Source organism: Schistocerca americana, chromosome X (assembly GCF_021461395.2).
Source record: "Schistocerca americana isolate TAMUIC-IGC-003095 chromosome X, iqSchAmer2.1, whole genome shotgun sequence".
Classification (NCBI taxonomy): Eukaryota; Metazoa; Arthropoda; class Insecta; order Orthoptera; family Acrididae; genus Schistocerca; species Schistocerca americana.
Window position 1 is genome coordinate 516,053,023 of NC_060130.1, and position 18,707 is coordinate 516,071,729.

General features: G+C 43.7%; 1 protein-coding gene across 1 annotated transcript in view; it reads right to left on the reverse strand.

The window, feature by feature from the left end:
• LOC124556108 (neuronal PAS domain-containing protein 4-like) overlaps window positions 1-18,707 on the reverse strand; it is a 203,707-nt gene that overhangs the window by 55,577 nt on the left and 129,423 nt on the right. The gene's annotated exons all lie outside the window — the stretch shown is intronic.

Genomic DNA, 18,707 nt, shown 5'->3' on the forward strand with positions numbered 1-18,707 from the left:
GCGTCTAGTGATAATGTTAATTATTTTTTTGGCACACTCAATATTCCAAGAAATTTTCTTTGAGGAGTCGTAGGTAGCTTCCACATTGAGGCCAGAACTGCTTCTTTGCACATCTTGAAACTAATTACACGAACAGCGCAATTTCTACTGTGATGCTTACTTCATCGTTACACAAGGTACTTTATTTCTTAGATCAGTAACGTTGACAGAGCGGGACACAAAATGCGGGTAACCTGAAGTCTTCCAACTACTACCGATTCAGGACGGAGAGCGTAGTGACTACGGAAAGACTGATAAAATTTAACAGTTGTGTACATTTACATGAACAAAGTTCCAGATATCACACGAAATGCTTCCCCGATAACATCTGGGTACTTAAGCGTGGACTAAAAGCATAAAATCACACATACGTTTTTTATAGGAATAGGGCTATTGACAGAATATAGTTACCTCAAATAAGACTTGGCTGTTTATTCAATTTTGCACCTGTGTTTACCCTGACCAGATAAGGAGCTTCATGTCCTCTCTTACATCAAATCAGACGCCCTATATTTTACAATGTAAACATACTTATTGATTTGTGATAATGAAATGTAGCAGCAATGGTAAATATTGCAATAACTACCTTGATTTCAACTTCAAAATATAGACAGAAACAAGAAGAACAGAAGAAAACGAAAGGGGAAAACGGAAATAAAAAGTTACTAAGTCTTCGGGTAACAATAGTGAGACTGGAGATCATGCTGTTCATGAACGCTGCATGAAAATGGAAGATATACCCTTATAAAAAATAATGTTTTACACGAAAGGACAATACAGCGATGAGAACAACACCACGAATCAAAAATTAGGAAAGGGAAATACAAGATTCGTCCGAAAAGTTCAGTGAAGGATCTCAGAAAATAAAGGAAACAAGAGTTCCGAACAAAATACCTGCCCATCAAAGTACTCACCATTTGCTACAATACACTTCTTTAGACGGTAGTGCAGCTGCTAGAATCTTTCAGCAGACATTTCTCGTGGAATCGTTCGAAGCACTGTGGTCACGCATTGTTGGATACCGGCATCATTACAGGAGCTGAGACCTGCTGCTACCAGGACGATCCGGAGACCAAGTGACAGCCAATGACACTGTGTTCATCGTTTTCTCGCCTCCCATAACACTCATCTGACAAAATTCAAGATTAAGACGATGCTGACTGTCTTTTTCGACAGCAAAGACGTGATCCATCACGAATTTCTGTCCGAAGGAAGTGACTAAAGCCACCCCATTGTCTGTCGCTTGGTCTCTGGATCGTTTCTGTAGCACTAGATCTCATCCCCTGTAACGGTGCGGATATCCAAAAAGTATGAGCACAGTGCTGCAAGCGATTCCACAAGAAGCTTTTACGGACAGTTTCCAACAGTTTTACAGCCGACGTCAGAAGTGTGTTGTAGCTAGTAGTGGTAACTTCATAGGACAATAAAGGTATTATGTTGGTAACGCTTCTTTGCTTTACTTTCCGAGACCATTCACCGAACGCATGAGACACACTTTGTATTATAGACAAATACAGCCTAATAATCCTTCTAACTTCTGGTTCCACTTAGTTAATCGAAATTTTTTATGAGTTCCATATTTCGGACCTGATTTAATCACGCATCATTTTCCATCGAATACACGTAAGAAATATCGGTTACTGTAAACAGATAAAATATAAGGTCTGCTGTGTTCAAAGTGTGATCGTTGTTCTGACCTGAGTGCAGGAAGAGTGCAACTTTTCGATCGCCGCGACGTTACGAGGAGGAGGATGGCAGTCCATTGCCCCGATTGCCTTTTACTCCCGGCACTCAATTTCATAACAGGGCGAGTTGACCGGGGCTTCCAGGGCCCCTAGTGAAGCGCTTTACCCGCTTGTCCAAACGTACTTTCCCATATGGTTTGCATGTAAATCGGCGAACGGGATTTATAGAGCATTTAATCATATATAATCAACATTAGCCAATGATATGACAGGCATTTATCCAATTCCATAAAACCTGCTGGATTGTGATAGATACTGCGCGTACATGTGCGACAGTCTGTATCAAGAACACTACTGGACACGCTTGAAGCAATGTCGACCACAAAACAATCCTAATCTTAAAAGAAAGAAAGTTTTCCATCATCAATTCTTGTCGTTGCATTGTAATGAATTAGATATATTCCATTTATGTTCACGTCGTTTATTGATGCTCCATTACACATGTTGACAAATAATTTCAAAATATGATTGTTACTTGCCAAGCAATGAATAGAGAGAAAGTGGTCAGGAAGTCAAAAGCCGAGTCACTATTGAGAATAGCCGACGTTAATTAACAGCTCGGTCACTTTTATTGCAGAACTGATGTCAAGTTCAGTTCATAATTACCTCTAACATTCACAATTAAGTATTTGGCGAACCACCTTCAAACTATTTCTCTACCGAACAATGAGCAGGAAAAATCAACACCTAAATCACTCCTTGCGAGCTCAGATGATGATGATAATTTCTCCCTATTTAGGTAGGGGTCAACAAAATATTTTCACAGTCTGAGGAGAAAGATGGTGATTGAAATTTCATAACAAGGGCCTGCCGCAATGAAAATGCCTTAGTTTTAATGATTGCCACCCCACTTCGCATATCATATCCGTGACACTCTCTCCCCGTCTTTGAACTTCTTCGATGTCCTCCGTCAATCCTATCTGATACGTATCCCAAGCCGCACAACAATACACCGGAAGAGGGTGCACAAACGCTGGGTAAACAGTCTCTACACCAAACCTATTGCATTTTCTAAGTACTCTGACAATAACTCTAAGTCTTTGGTTTGCTTTCCCCTCAATATTATCAATGTGATCGTCACATTTTAAGTTATTCGTAATTTTAATCCCTAAGTATTTGGTTGAATTTACAGCCTTTAGATTTGAATGATTTACAGTGTAACTAAAATTAAACGGATTCCTTTTAATACTCAAGTGAATGACTTCATACCCTTCATTATTTGGTCAATTGCCACTTTTCGCACCATACAGTTATCTTGTCTAAATCATTTTGCAATTGGATTTGATGTTCTGATGACTCCACAAGACAGAAAATGACAGGATCCTCTGCAGACAATCCAAGGGGGCTTCTCAGGTTATCCCCTAAATCGTTTATGTAGATGAGGAAGATCGGAGGGCCTGTAACACTTCCTTGCCTTGTGGAACGGCAGTTATTACTTCTGTTTTACTCGACTACTTTCCGTCAATTACTATGAACTGAGACTTTTCTGACAGGGAGTGACGAATATAGTCGTTCAACTGAGACGATACTCCATAGACACGCAGGTTGATTTGATGTCACTTGTGAGGAAATCTAAAAATAGGAAATCTATTCCACATTCCCTGTCGATAGCACATATTTCTTCGCGTGAATAAAGAGCTAATTGTGATTTACCACAACGATATTTTCTGAATCCGAGTTGACTATTTGTCAATAAATACTTTCCTTCGAGATAATTCATAATGTTTGAACACAATACGTTCCAAAATCCCACTACAAATCGACGTTAGTGGTAGGGGTTTGTAAATCAGTGGATTACTCCTATTTCTTTTCCCGTGAATAGTGGCTTCATCACAAGGTTCCTTTTGCTTGATACATGACATTTGTTTACGTCACGGAATTTCCATTTTTCCCAGGATAGAGTGCGATTTTGTCGCTTGTGACTTAGGCTCACCATTATTGAAAAACACTTGGCCACGTTCTAGTACGAGGGGCCCAGGGCCATATCGGCGGATCTCTTTGGCAACGGGGAGAGTCCGTTACAGTTAGCTAGCCATTCCCGAGACGCTGCATCATGATTCACGCTGTGGGTCGAGGCGCAAAGTTGATTGACTGGTCCCATAAATACTGGCGAGCCCTCCTCCACATCCCTCGCTGAGTCCCTTCCCTTCTCTTTTTAACCATTCTCGGTCCACTGGGTAACGTCTAACAGTCGCTGTTTTCTTTCCCGCTTTCCGAGGATCAGCAGAAAGGTCGAGAATGTTCCTCGAGGCGACTGGTGGCCTTCACTAGCGAGCTAGACGGATGTATTATTTCACTTCATACTCTAATGAAACGTAGTTCTCTATTTTCATTTGCTTGCATTCGACGGGCCACCAATAGAAAGACAAGAGATATTTTACCGAACGTTAGAACGTGTCATCTTAAGCATCGCATCATTTCTCAGTAGAATTTTATTTTTCTCTTTATCTAACGGGTCCGTCTCCGCAGCAGTGCAGTAAGCATATCTGCCTGCTCACGTGCAGGAGCCTTGTTTGATTCCCGGGTGTTCTCAGCCTTGTGGGGTCACCGACCATCTACTTGAAGGAGAAGTGATGGCTGTGGTTTGTGAGAGAGGTGAGTTGACCACCTGATCCTCCAGACTGACTTTCAGTGGCGCCATACGAAGATGACGACGCAATAGACGATTGGCATCACTTGGGCATCTGGGCCTGATCGCAGAGCTTAATTTTAATTCTGGTGAAAGCTTTAGTTATAAACTTGTTCTTTGTTCGCAGATTCTTAAATCACCCCTTTCCCTTACATTCCCAATAAGATCCATGCGTGATACTGACGGAATCTGGTTTCCTGTGTCCTGTTAATACTAGCTGCCTTTACGTCGTTTGCGTTTCTGTCATGACATTATGGTACCTTGTGGGTGACCTTCACTTATACCCTTTCACTCAACAACCACATGCTCTCTCTTACACTGAGTAAATGCGAAGCGAGCCGGCCGGAGTGGCCGAGCGGTTAAAGGCGCTACAGTCTGGAACCGCACGACCGCTACGGTCGCAGGTTCGAATCCTGCCTCGGGCATGGATGTGTGTGATGTCCTTAGGTTAGTTAGGTTTAAGTAGTTCTAAGTTCTAGGGGACTGATGACCTCAGAGCCATTTGAAGCATTTTTTGAACCATCTCTAACTCTTTCCTTTCTCTGGCCATTTACCCTCTCTCTGTCCATCTCCTCCATGCACCTCTTTGTACATCCCCTACCCATTCTCTCACCACGTTATCATCCCTACCCCAAAGTAGTGCGTATACCATGTTAAGCTGAAATCGATGGGGGGTTTAGGAGGAGCTTTTTACCCTTGGCTTTTCCCGCGTACGCACACTCACATATATTTCACAAATATTTAATATATTTCACAGATATTTGTATACATAGTTAACCTACATCTCTAGCGAATTTCTCATTGCAGTTTCGTTTTCACGCATCTCACTGTTAATGACGTCATATCTCGTGACATATGTGTGGTACAATGATACAAATTTGCTATTACATTCAGTGGTATATTTGAATACCGTCTGCAAAGTACACTGCGAATCCAGTTATTAGTAAAGAAGAAATACTTTAAAACATAATGCATGAAGCGACAGTTTAACTGCATGAGCACTGAAAATGTAGTAAGCGATAGATTTTTTACACTTAACAATTTTGTGGGGGTTGCCAGCGCGAAAAAAATTTCATAAGGGTTTGAAATTATGCGTAAAGTTCGTTACAACCAATTATGTTCTCTCATTCTCAAACACCCCTTGCAGTCTCTGGGTATTTGCGCGTCGTGGGCTACACTTCTTTTTCACATTCACCACTTCGATAATAGGTGTTTCTTACCCCCGTAGCGAGTATTTCTAGACAGTAGGTGACAAGTGTATCAAGCTTCATTGAAATCAGTCCAGTGGTTTAGGAGGAAATGTGAAACATACGTACATACGTACCTCAATTTTTATAATATGTATGGATGTCATAGTTGTAGTCTAGTTAATAGCGGCTAGGTTGCCAGGAACCCTAACTCTTCAAGATTATCCTGACAGACAGACTGGAAAATAGTTGTCAAATCTCAGAGATTAGTATCAAAATTGTAAAAGATCACGGTGTTCGAGTAATGTACAGTACATAGTAAATTGTGCAGCATGAGGAAGGGCAATTTTTTGTAAACTAGGTGATGAGCCATTTGTATATACTGCAGTGAATCACAGTTCATAGTTAAATTTGACGCGGGTGATATATGACGGCTTACGATAATAATAGAAAGGGTTCGCCACAATATTTCATCGGCGCAGCAGAGCGACATGTTTAGGCGTGACAGACTCACACCTTAGGTGCCGAATGAATCCTCCTGTTTATGCCAGTGCAAGCAGACAACTAGCAGGAAAGCACGCGCTAAATTCGGTCGCCAATGATGAATATTTCCTAATCGGTAGCGGAAAACACTGCTACGCTACCTGTCGGACGATGAATCAATAGCTTTGGGGCAAGCGCAAAGCACTATTCCGTACCGTGCGTTGCCGGCGGCCCCTACAGCTCCCTCTGTTGGGAGCCGCTCGTATTTGTCCGCGCTGGAGTGTGACCACCCTCGACGTTGACATGCGAATATCTTTGTCGACACCGAAACGTCGTTCCCTGTGTGACCACTAGTTTCCTCTTGTGCTCACTAAGATTTTAAGATGGCCAGTGCTGGATCCAAGGCTATGTTAAGCTGGCACCCTGTGTATCTGTGCATCAGATTTGTCGAGTTTGTCCCAGTGAGAAGACGTCTAGTATTTTAGTAGCCCGTATTGTCTCCCACACTAAGACAATATTCAGTCACTGCAAATTTTACTGACGTGTGTGTCATCGATGAAAAACGACACACCATGAAGGGTATTATTCGAAATGGACGGAAATCGGTAGATGTGACGCATATGTGCAGACAAACAAATAATTATAATTTCAGAAAAATTGGATGATTTCTTCAAGAAAAAGAACTTCACAAATTGAGTAATTCAATAACGTGTTGGTCCACTTCTGGGCCTCAAGCTGTTATTCGGCTTGACATTTATTGATAAAGTTGTTGAATGTCCTCCTGAATGATATCGTGCCAAATCCCGTCCAATTTGCGCATTACGTCGTCAAAATCCAAAGATGGTTATGGATTATGTCCATAATGCTCCAAACGTTCTCAATTGGGGAGAGATCCGGCGATCTTGCTGGCCAAGGTAAGGTTTGGCAAGCACGAATACAAGCAATAGAAGCTCTCGCCGTGTGTGGTCGTACATTATCTTGCTAAAATATAAACCTAGTGTGGTTTCCCAGGAAAGGCAATAAAACGTGGCGTAAAATATCGTCGATGTGCCGCTGTGCTGCAAGAGTGCCGTGGATAACAAGCAAAGGTTGGTATTCCATCACTGCCCGGAGCACCTCGAAACACGTCTTCGCTGGCCATCGGGACTAATTACTGAAGACAATTATATTCCAGTCAAGGCGCCCAGTATATCGGTGCGATACCAATCTGACTGCAGCCCGCCATACGGCCTGGAAACCAGGAGGGATGGTCTGCGGTGCCATTTCTCTTCATAACAGGACCCCTTACAACTCAGTGGTACGTCAACGATATTCTACGCCCCGTCGTTGCCCTTCATGGCAAGCCATCCTGAGCTTATATTTGAGCAATATAACCGCCACTCGCCTACAGCGAGAGTTTCTGCTGTTTGTCTTCGTGCTTGCCAAATCCTACCTTGGCCAGCACGTTCGCCGGATCTCTCTTCGATCGTGTACTTTTTGAGCATTATGGCCAGGTCACTCCACTCCTCTCGGGATTTTCACTTTCTAACGCGCCAGTTGGGCAGAATTTGTTCCTCAAGAATAGATCCAACAACTCTCTCAGTCAATGCCAAGGCGAATAACTACTTGCGTAAGCACCAGACGTGTACCAACGGGTTATTGAGTTGCTCAATTTGTGAAGCACTTTCTCTTGAATGAATCATTCAGTTTTTCTAAAACTCTAATCATTTGTACGTCTGTGCATGTACATCAAATCTTTCGATTTCGATCCCATTCGCATAATTCCTTGGTGATGCGCCTTATTTTCTTCCTATGGTGTACATTCGGTTGACAACGGCGACGATGGCCACTCGCCAATGTGGACGCGTATACTGGCATGCGGCTCCCGCGACATGGCGCTGGGGCGGCCGAAGGCAGCGCACACTATGAATGACGGCCATTGTAAGTGCGCCGAAGCTCTTGGTTCACCGTCCAATGGATGGCGTAGCTGCCTTTCCCGCTGCCGATCAGGAAATCCTCGTTATTGGCCGACGAATTTGGCGCCTTTTCGCCAGCAAGTTTTAAACAGGAGGCTTCAGTCACAGCTCAGCAGTCAGATAAGAACAGCATTGACGGTCATCTGTAATTATACCACACTCCTACCCGGCGACTGGAGGAACAACCTGCAAATTAAACTTTCGTCACACTACAGGCAGCAGTTTCCCACCAAGTCATCTCAGCAGCAGCAGCATCTCACAATCGTATTCGTCGCACCTGAAGATGAAATTGTGGGACTTTCACGAATACATCAGACACTCCTCCTGAGAACCGTCCCTACAATTAGTTAATTGGGAAAACATCGAGCAACAATTACAGTAACACAGGCAAAAATTTTCCAGTTACCATGGGTCCGCAAGGAAGCCATTTGCGAGAACGTTTGCAATGGTTGGCTATAAACCACCACTGACTTTAGTATAACGTTTTGTTTATTTGAAATGTAAACTTTTCTAAGACATCTTCATCTAATGCGTCTTAATTTTCACCAATGCCCACTGAGAAATGTTGGGGAATATAGAACATACATGGTGGGGCGTTGGCACACATTTTGTTGCTGATGTAGGACGACAGCTAACGACCCTCTGGATTTAACCACAGACCCGCCAATACGCTGTTCAAAAGAAATAGGGGAAACACGTGTATCAACGTCCGGTACGCTGAATCTACACACATCAACAAAAGTTTTGCATCACCTCGGTTCCGAGACTTCCGAAACCTGTACAGAAAATTGGAATAGAGATCAACATAAACATCATTTCCGTCCGTTTTATTGCTCATGAAAACCACACATTGCATGTTGTACCACCATACAGTGAAACCTTCAGAGGTGGTGGTCCAGATTTCTGTACACAGCGGTACCTCTAATACCCAGTAGCACGTCCTCTTGCATTGATGCATGCCTGTATTCTTCGTGGCATACTATCTACAAGTTCATCAAGGCATTGTTGGTCCAGATTGTCAAAACTCCTTAATGGCGATTTGGCATAGATCCCTCACAGTGGTTGGTGGGTCACGTCCTCCATAAACAGCCCTTTTCAATGTATCCCAGGCATGTTCGACAGGGTTCATGTTTGGAGAACATGCTGGTCACTCTAGTTGAGCGATGTCGTTATCTTGAAGGAAGACACTCATAAGATGTGCACAATGGGTGCGCAAATTGTCGTACATGAAAACGAATGCCTCGCTAATATGCTGCTGATGTGGTTGCACCATCGGTCATAGGATGGCATTCACGTATCGTACAGCCGTTACGGCGCCTTCCATGACTACCAGCGACGTAAGTCGGCCCCACATAATGCCACCCCAAAACAGCAGGGAACCTTCACCTTCATACACTCGCTGGACAGTGTGTCTAAGGCGTTCAGCCTGACCGGGTTGCCCCCAAACACGTCTCCGACGATTGTCTGGTTGAAGTCATATGTGACACTCATCGGTGAAGAGAATGTGATGCCAGTTCTTATCGGTCCATTCGGCATGTTGTTGGGCCCGTCTGTACCGCGCTGCATGGTGTCGTGGTTGCAGAGATGGACCTCGCCATGGGCGTCGGGAGTGAAGTTGCGCATCATGCAGCCTATTGCGCACAGTTCGAGTCGTAACACGACGTCCTGTGGCTGCACGAAAAGCATTATTCCAAATGGTGGCGTTGCTGTCAGGGTTTCTCCAAGCCATGATATGTAGGTAGCAGTCATCCACTGCAGTAGTAGCCATTGGGTGGGCTGAGCGAGGCATCTCATCGACAGTTCCTGCTCTCTGTATCTCCTCCATGTCCGAACAACATCAGTTTGATTCACTCCGAGACGCCTGGTCACTTCCATTGTTGAGAGCCCTCCCTGGCACAAATTAACAATGCAGACGCGATCGAACCGCGGTATTGACCGTCTAGGCACGGTTGAACTACAGACAACACGAGCCGTGTACCTCCTTCCTGTTGGAATGACTGGAACTGATTGGCTGTCGGACCCCTTCCGTCTGATAGGCGCTGCTCATGCATGGTTGTTTACATCTTGGGCGGGTTTAGTGACATCTCTCAACAGTCAAAGTGAGTGTGTCTGTGATACAGTATCAACAGTCAACGCCTATCTTCAGGAGTTCTGGTAACTGGGGTGATGCAAAACTTTTTTTTGATCTGTGTATTTTGATACAGGCAGTACCTGTGATTTTATTTCGTATCTTGAGATCTTCGCTTTTAATGTAGGCAGCAATTAAAACCATCCGCTATCTATTGGCTGTGTAATGCCTTACAGTGTTGGAGGAAAGTGAGTACTGGTGTCCGAATGTTTTTTATTCAGTTACACAGATGGCAGTTGTCATTTATGGACGTTGTATTCAACCGACCACATGCAGTACGACATCTCAATGCAGTGCAAGTTGCAAGGGCGGTCTGATGATCCAGAAACGAAGGACTTTCCGCCGTGTTGCTATAGGTGCCAACGCCACTCTCTGTGTCATCCATAGGTTGTGGATACGCTTCTGGGAAACTGGTCATAGAGAAGATGAGTTGGACAAGGTCGTCGACGCATTACAGCACCACATGAAGACCGATATCTGGCCATCTCTGTATTGCGGCGTCGTACTGATACCGCCAGACTGTTGCAGGACGATCTCAGAAGGGCCACTTGGAGTTGTTGTGTCCGAGCAGTATGTAATGAACAGGTTATGAAAAGGACCTTATGATCCAGGCGTCCTGTTTGGGTACCCTGCTTGACACTACATCTTGCAACCCACCTTTAGGTCTGCCACTCCCATGTCAACCGGCAACCTCGTCGCTGACGAAACGCATTATTCACAGACGAGTCCAGATATCCTCTGAAGGAAGATGATGATGGTGTTCGCGTACAGAGATACATGGTGAGTGGTACCTGCCAATTGTTGTTCAGGAAATCGAGTGGTTTCGAAAGTTTTGTGATGGTGTGGGGAGGCTGCAGTATTGTGAGCCATGCTGGTCTTGTCGTTGGTCATGTCGGCTTTCCGCCAGGCTGTACACCGAACAGGTCATGTTGGACCATGCCATGGCTGCTACAAACGGTGGTGGCCCTGAATTCCTTCTAATCCCAGGGCCTATGTGGAAGTCGTCAGCAGGGGTAGAAGTGTCTTGCGAAGTGTGAACATCTGTACTACTGTAGAATGGCCGGCGGTGAGTCCCGACCTGAACCGCATCGTTCATATGTGGGTCATGTTTGACAGACATGTTCGTGGCCTTCCTGTCCACCGCAGACGCTTCTAGAAGTCTCATGAGCTCTCATGAAGAATGAGAAAGGATGCCGCGGGATACATCCGTAGACTCGCACGGACCAGGTCACGTAGGTGTCAGGCAGTGACAAATGCCCGCTTAGGACATACATGTTGAAACTCTGAAGTCCAATGAAAAGCATCTAGCATGACGGAAGGAAAGATAGCTTCCACTTTGATTTCGACACCTGTCGGAAATTTCAGTTCTTTTTATTTAAATTTTCAGGGATGTAAAGCGGCAACTAATTCGTGAAAGGTAAAGGTATAATCTGGTAACGTACCCAACTCTCAATTATTGCTCAATGGGATGTGGCAGATGCCCAAGTTCATATTCCCCTAATTCTTTTGAGCACTGCATCTGGCAGAAGGCTCGTTTGCGGACCCATGCTTACATGAGCGTTTGTGCTTTTATTATCTTATACATTCACCTGTGTCTATTTTAAAAATTAATGAAGTTAAACCTTGCACAAATGCATAAATAGTAAGATGATACACGAATGCGATATGAGCATCATATAATCGACGACTGGTTTCATTTCAGTCTCTAAGGCGCGGACGGTTGTAATAAGGCGAGCAAGTCGCGATTGTAGGTACAGGACGTGCCTCCTGCGTGCGCAGCTAGGCGCTGCGAGCCAGGTCTGTGTAACAAGCCGGCCGGTGGAGCAGTACTCGGCAGATGTGTAATTATTTGTTCCGCGAGGTGGGTGGCGGGCTGCATGAACGCGTTTCGCGGGATTCCACAGCCAGCCTGTCAGACACAGCGCGCGCGCGGTCACACACACACACACACACACACGCACACACACACACATACACACTGCGCCACTTCTGTCTTGTCGGTATTTGGTATTTACGTTAAAACACATGCTTGTAGAATATTAGACCAGGCATAATACTAGATGGATAACCTCCTATACCACAGGTAGTATGTCGTTCTCACTAGGGAGACATCAGAAGAGAATAAGTGTCGGGATCACTATAGAGAAATACTAGTATTAGTCTCTCTACTCTGTTCGTCTAAGGATTACTTTACAAACAATGTTTGTCAGCTAAATACAAGGACAATCGCAACTCAAAAAAAAAAAAAAATGGTTCAAATGGCTCTGAGCACTATGGGACTTAACTGCTGTGGTCATCAGTCCCCTAGAACTTACAACTACTTAAACCTAACTAACCTAAGGACATCACAAACATCCATGCCCGAGGCAGGATTCGAACCTGCGACCGTAGCGGTAGCGCGGTTCCAGACTGTAGCGCCTAGAACCGCTCGGCCACCCCGGCCGGCCATCGCAACTCATCTATATACGGACATATGAATACTCACACTTGTTTAATGGGGAGAGGACAGCTGATAGGCCGTGACCTTGTTGATGGAAACATCCCTACGTTTGCTAGAAGTGATATCGGAAAACCACGGAAAACCTGAAGAGAATGACCGGACAGAGCACGAACATCCATCCTCCCGAAACTGAGACGAGTGTCTTAGCAAATGCACTACCACATTGCTTTCTACAGTACACTACCACTTCCGGTGTGATAGCACCATTCGTGTACGCCATATACAGAATGAGGTACCTATATTTCTCACTTCTAATAACCTTTGATTCGTTAACAATATTTGCAATCTTATTTTTAACATGACGAGTAGAGATCAAAGGCTCACGAAAGAGAAACTCATACCTTTCCGTAACTTTATTACCTAGGCTCATCCGCGCGGAGTGGCCGCGCGGTTAGAGGCTCCATGTCACGAAATGTGCGGCCCCTCGCGCCGGAGGTTCGAGACCTCCATCGGGCATGGGTGTGTGTGTTGTTCTTAGCATAAGGTAGTTTAAGTGGTGTGTAAGTCTAGGGACCGATGACCTCAGCAGTTTGGTCCCTTAGGAATTCACACACATTCGAACATTTTGAACTTAGGCTCAGACAATTACGATACTGTAAATGAAAAGCACAGTATTGTTTATTATATACAGAATTAATTTACACTAATGGTAAAAGATCGCGACACCGAAAAATAATTAATGTAGAATGATGAAATTCTGGGGATGCATTTGTCTAGGTAACATATTTAAATGATTAACAATGGGAGATCACAGGTTAATGTAAGCGCGGAATAAGCCATTGCATATGTTAACTGCTGGCGCATTTAATAACTAGTGTAGCCGCCAGAATGTTGAACGCAAGCGTGCAAACGTGCATGCATTGTGTTGTACAGGTGCCGGATATCAGTTTGTGGTGTAGTGTTCCACGCCGTTCCACTTGGTCAGTTAATACAGGGACAGTTAATCCTGATTTTGGAAGACACTGGATTTGTCGTCCGATCGTGCGCCAAATGTTCTCGATTGGAGACAGATCTGGTGATCGAGCAGGCTAAGGCAACAACTCGACACTCGGTAGATCATGTTGGGGTACAGCAGCGGTATAGGGGCGACTGTTATCCTGTTGCAGACCCTCGTCTGGTCTCCGTCTAACAAACACATGGCCATAAGTTGCACAGAGGCCGAACTAGCTTTCATCAGAAAACACAACACACCTCCACCCTGCTCTCCAATGAGCTCTCGCTTGTTATCACTGAAGTCACAAATGGCAGGGCTTCTGCATCGGTGCTGTCGTTGAAATAACCGATTTGCAACAGGTCTTTGCGTCACTGTGGTGTAAACTGCTGCTCAAATTGCTGCTGCAGATGCAGGACGACGCGCCAGAGTTATACGCCAAATATGATGGTCTTCCCTCTCGGTCGTCCCACATGGCCGTTCGGAGCCCAGTCTTCTTGCCACCGTACATTTCCGTGACCATCACTGCCAGCCGACATGTACAGTGACTACTTTCCTGCCAAGTCTTTCTGCCTTATCGCAGAAGGAATATATAGCTTCTCGTAGCCGCTATTACATGACCTCTTTCAAACTCAGTGAGGAGTTGATAACAGAGTACATCGAATACGAGATCTAGCATGATTTATTTTTGGCTGTTCAGATTTTTGCTCTACGGTTTTTTACGCCGGTCGCCAGGGAAACTAACCCCTCCGAGGCATGCGATATGCGATAATTACAGCACTCTCGGAAGAGAGCGATGTAAATTCCCGGGCGGCGCGTCATTCAAGTTGTCGAAGCTACAATCAATACATATTCTATGTATTTTACTCCAGAACTTTCAGTCAGACCTACAAAAGAATTATATCTTTGAATTTGTCTCATACCAATCTGCTATCCTCGCTCAAAAAGAAGTTGATGCACTTATCTCGGTGATTAATTTTGATGCACTAATCTCGGTGATTAACAAGGTTACGAAATAAACTAGTCTTTGTTTGATGAGCCCGAGGTCAGTATTCACCGAGGTGAAAAGAGGTTGTAAAATATTTTTAACGACTCAAAGGTGATTTGAGATGAGAAAGTTAGCCACTTCACCCAGTATACAGCGTTCGTCTAGAATCTTCGAATAATGGATAGATACGTACACACCAACGTAAGTTAAAAACGGACACGTGCACATAAAGAGGCATGTCGAAAAGCGTCTCATAGTGTTGTATACTGAGCTGAAACAGTTTTGTTTACCAGAACATCGAGTATAGTGATAGAGTAACCTCGTACCTCAGTGCATATCAATTAACGTTTGTTAAAAGTCATGCAAAATGGGTAAGGAGGTGTACGTCATACAGGTACAAGTGTACAGGATAGTAGCCGTGATTTGAAACTGGGTTTATGTCTTTTTCAAACAGTCTCGGGGTGGGAAGGATGTTGTTGATTTTTAGCTATCAGTATTATTCACGACAGACAACGTCGAGCAAATGCCACAGATGTTAGCACAAAAACTTGTAAATAGTGTAAAAACAGTATGGCAATATTGGCTGGTATCTCACCGAGCGCTTCATACGATTAAGTCTGAAAAGTTAACTTTATTGTCGCCCTAGTACCGTCTTTCCTCTGAGGAGCGTGAGTTTTGTGTTGTAAGTATAACTGTTTGGTGTAGGGGCCTTTGATGGGTGTGCATAGAGAATAGAGTGTTATATTTGTGTTATCTATGACGATAAAAGAGGAGATCAAGGGTAGATGCCTGTAGTGGTACAAAACCGATTCCTTTCGAGTAGCACAACTAGCTTAACGCCTGGATCATATCAACAGTGAGCAAACACGTGTCATTGCGGAAAAGCTTGGAAATTATTTGGAGACATTAACAGAAAGTCTGGCGACCAAAACTTTAAGGAACCGTCTCGTACTGACAGTGAAACTTTCGTCCGCGACTAGGGTTCATACCCATTACATCCCATCCCCCCTCCCCCCCGGCTCCAACAGGTTTCCCAGGCCTGCATTAACCACCCCCGTTACAGGGACGAGGATTCCCTCCAATATTTTACAAAAGAAATGGTGTCGTTAGACAAATATTCACAGCTTTTCCTTGTGTGTTTCGAAAATTATTGCGTGAAATAGCATTCAACTTATTCCAGTTCACAAAAAATATTAGTAATTTTGTCCTGTGTCATCAGGAGTTGAAGGAGTCCTTCCCGTGAAATTACCGTCGCTGAGAGACGTTAAGCAATGTCAGGATTCATTAGCGCTACTATTCTTATTTGTGTACGTGCTGACATGTATCGCACTTGTTTTTAAGACGCTCGGCACGCCATAAGTTTTCACTTTAATAGTTACACTAACATATTTTAATGTCTTATCCATACAGGCAGAATGGTAAAATTCGCATAACGGTTGCGGTTTTTCCATAATTCATACGGAAAACGTGTTTCGAATTGTTGTCCGTAACAGCTATTAAGGACACCATCACAGATGTGCGGAATATATAATGCTATACACATAACGAATTTTTGTTGTAATTTAGCTTGATAATGCTCAAGGGGGTAAAATTAGCTGATTTCGAACTAATGAAATAAACTCTTTATTTCAAAATAATGGAACACCTTATGCAGGAAAATGACTACCTTCAACTATTGCTACTACCCACAAAAAGGAAGTTCACATCGGTGTCCCAGCAGTTAATAAAGCAATGGTAGTAATCTCAACGTCCTTTGATGAAAACTTCGTTACTGTTCATCGAGGTAAAAACCACAAAATGATATCTTCAATGAGGCAGTAATGATTTGAGGTGAGCAGCGAAGATAAGTGACCGGTATACGGTGCCACGTACGTCGGCGCGGTAGTGTTGTGTAATGTGGCCCCAGCGCGTGGAGCAATGAACCGGTCGCTCATTGATATGCAGTGTCTTATCCAGTCCACGCTCTACGCACACGTGGAATGATTGACTAATTAATTGTCTCCGTACAGAGCCTACGGCTTGGCGTCCCGATGAGAGCAAAAGCTGAAAAACCGCAACTGTTTAGTTCAACACATGACTTACGCGAGACAGTACACGCGAATCCATGTTAATCGGATGGCGAACAGTCAGTGATATAAGTGATTCGGCTTCGACAAGTTGTTTCGGCCCTCCAGGCCACTGGGATTTGTACACACTACAGTTTCCTAAATGAACCCATGCACCAAAAAATTTGCACTTCTTTTGTAAATGTGTTACTCTGTAGAGTGCATTCCGCTTTTAAAATTTTCCTGCGTGTCCGTGCTTAGTAGATCACGTTCGTAACCACTTAAACGGGCTCTCAAATTAAGTTATTTCTGGTATCTCTAAGTTCACGAAATGTAATATTTTATATATAAAGTATTTTGGTTTTAAAGGAGCGTGAAAGAAACGAACGCTGGAAACCTTGGGGCGTTGCACCACATTTTAAAGTCTATTAATACTACTTTTTTCTTACTGTATTGCCTTCAGATTTTTTCCAGTTAAACAGAAACAGAAACTTAACCATACAACGCAGGCTCTCGCGGGCGAACGTCCTTGAACCACAGCCGGAAGCCAATAAAACAAAAATCCACCAGTGCGTAGAAATTTAAGATGTCCATATAATCTAATTCAGTTCATAAAGTTTTCCTTTCTGTACACGAGCCGTTTTACTCCTACCATGGAATATTTGTGACAATGATCTTATGAAAAATTAGTTTTTGTAGAAACGCAGCAATTGATTGTTATCTTCTTAAAACTGATCACCGAATTAAGAATCCCGAAGTTTCATTAAATACTGAGCGACAGATGTTTTGAAAAGGCTTCAAAACAGCTCTGTGACGTGGAATGCTGCTTTCATTTAATTATGTAACTTTCCTGAATTGAAATTACTTTCATGTACAGAGAGTAGACTTGTCCGAAAAATGGCTGACATTTGTAAAAAAAAAAGGAAAAACGACAAGTAGAAGAAATACGAGCTTTCTAAATAGTAAATTGTTGACAACTGTAGTACTAATTCTTTCATTTTTACGACTACGTGCTAACGAATCAATTTTTATAGCAATAGTGGTAGAACTGGAATAATATTGCAAATTAGTATTTCAAAGACAATAATACCGAAATCATTAAACTGTAATGTAATCAATTAGGTGTTGAATAGTGCGCTCCATTATTCTTGGCTTATTATGGATCTCTGTTGTAAAGAGATTATGTTTTGACCGAGTAAATTTTTACGGAAATTTTCTTATATAGTGCAGCACATGCAATTATTGTTAGTGTAACCACACTGCCACAGGCCGTGCATTATGAACAGATCGTGTTGAAAGATGCAATCGCCATCCCTGAATTGCTCTTCAACAGTGAGAAGCAAGAAGGTGCTTAAAACATCAAAGTAGTGTGCGGGGTGGGGGTGGGTCCACTGGGGGCCGAACCGCACAATAACCCTGGGTTCGGTGTGGGGTGGTTGTGGGGTGAGTGGACTGGTGCAGCCTGTTGTGGGGTAGTGTACCACTGAAGGCTACGGCGGGGACGAAGCCTCTCCGTCGTTTCTAGGTCCCCAGTTCAATACAAGACAATACAATGGTGTAGCCGGCCGAAGTGGCCGTGCGGTTAAAGGCGCTGCAGTCTGGAACCGCAAGACCGCTACGGTCGCAGGTTCGAATCCTGCCTCGGGCATGGATGTTTGTGATGTCCTTAGGTTAGTTAGGTTTAACTAGTTCTAAGTTCTAGGGGACTAATGACCTCAGCAGTTGAGTCCCATATTGCTCAGAGCCAATCATCTTTTAATACAATGGTGTCTGTTCACTAGGTGGCAATGGCATCGTTTTCACATCTTAACTTGAATTCATCATAATTCAGGCAATATGTACGATATATTTATAATGTTAATTATATGCAAAAATCTTCCGTGTGAATCAGTGTATCTATTATTTAGAACCAGATCAAAATCCCCACAAAAGTTTCTGACATTAGCCTTTATGTACAGTCCGACACAAGTAAGCGACCTCAATTTATTTAGATAAGTGATAGAGAAGATATGTAAAAGTAAGCCCTAGAACAGCTTAAACTACAACTATGTGAGACTGGGTACAGAAATGAGTCTTT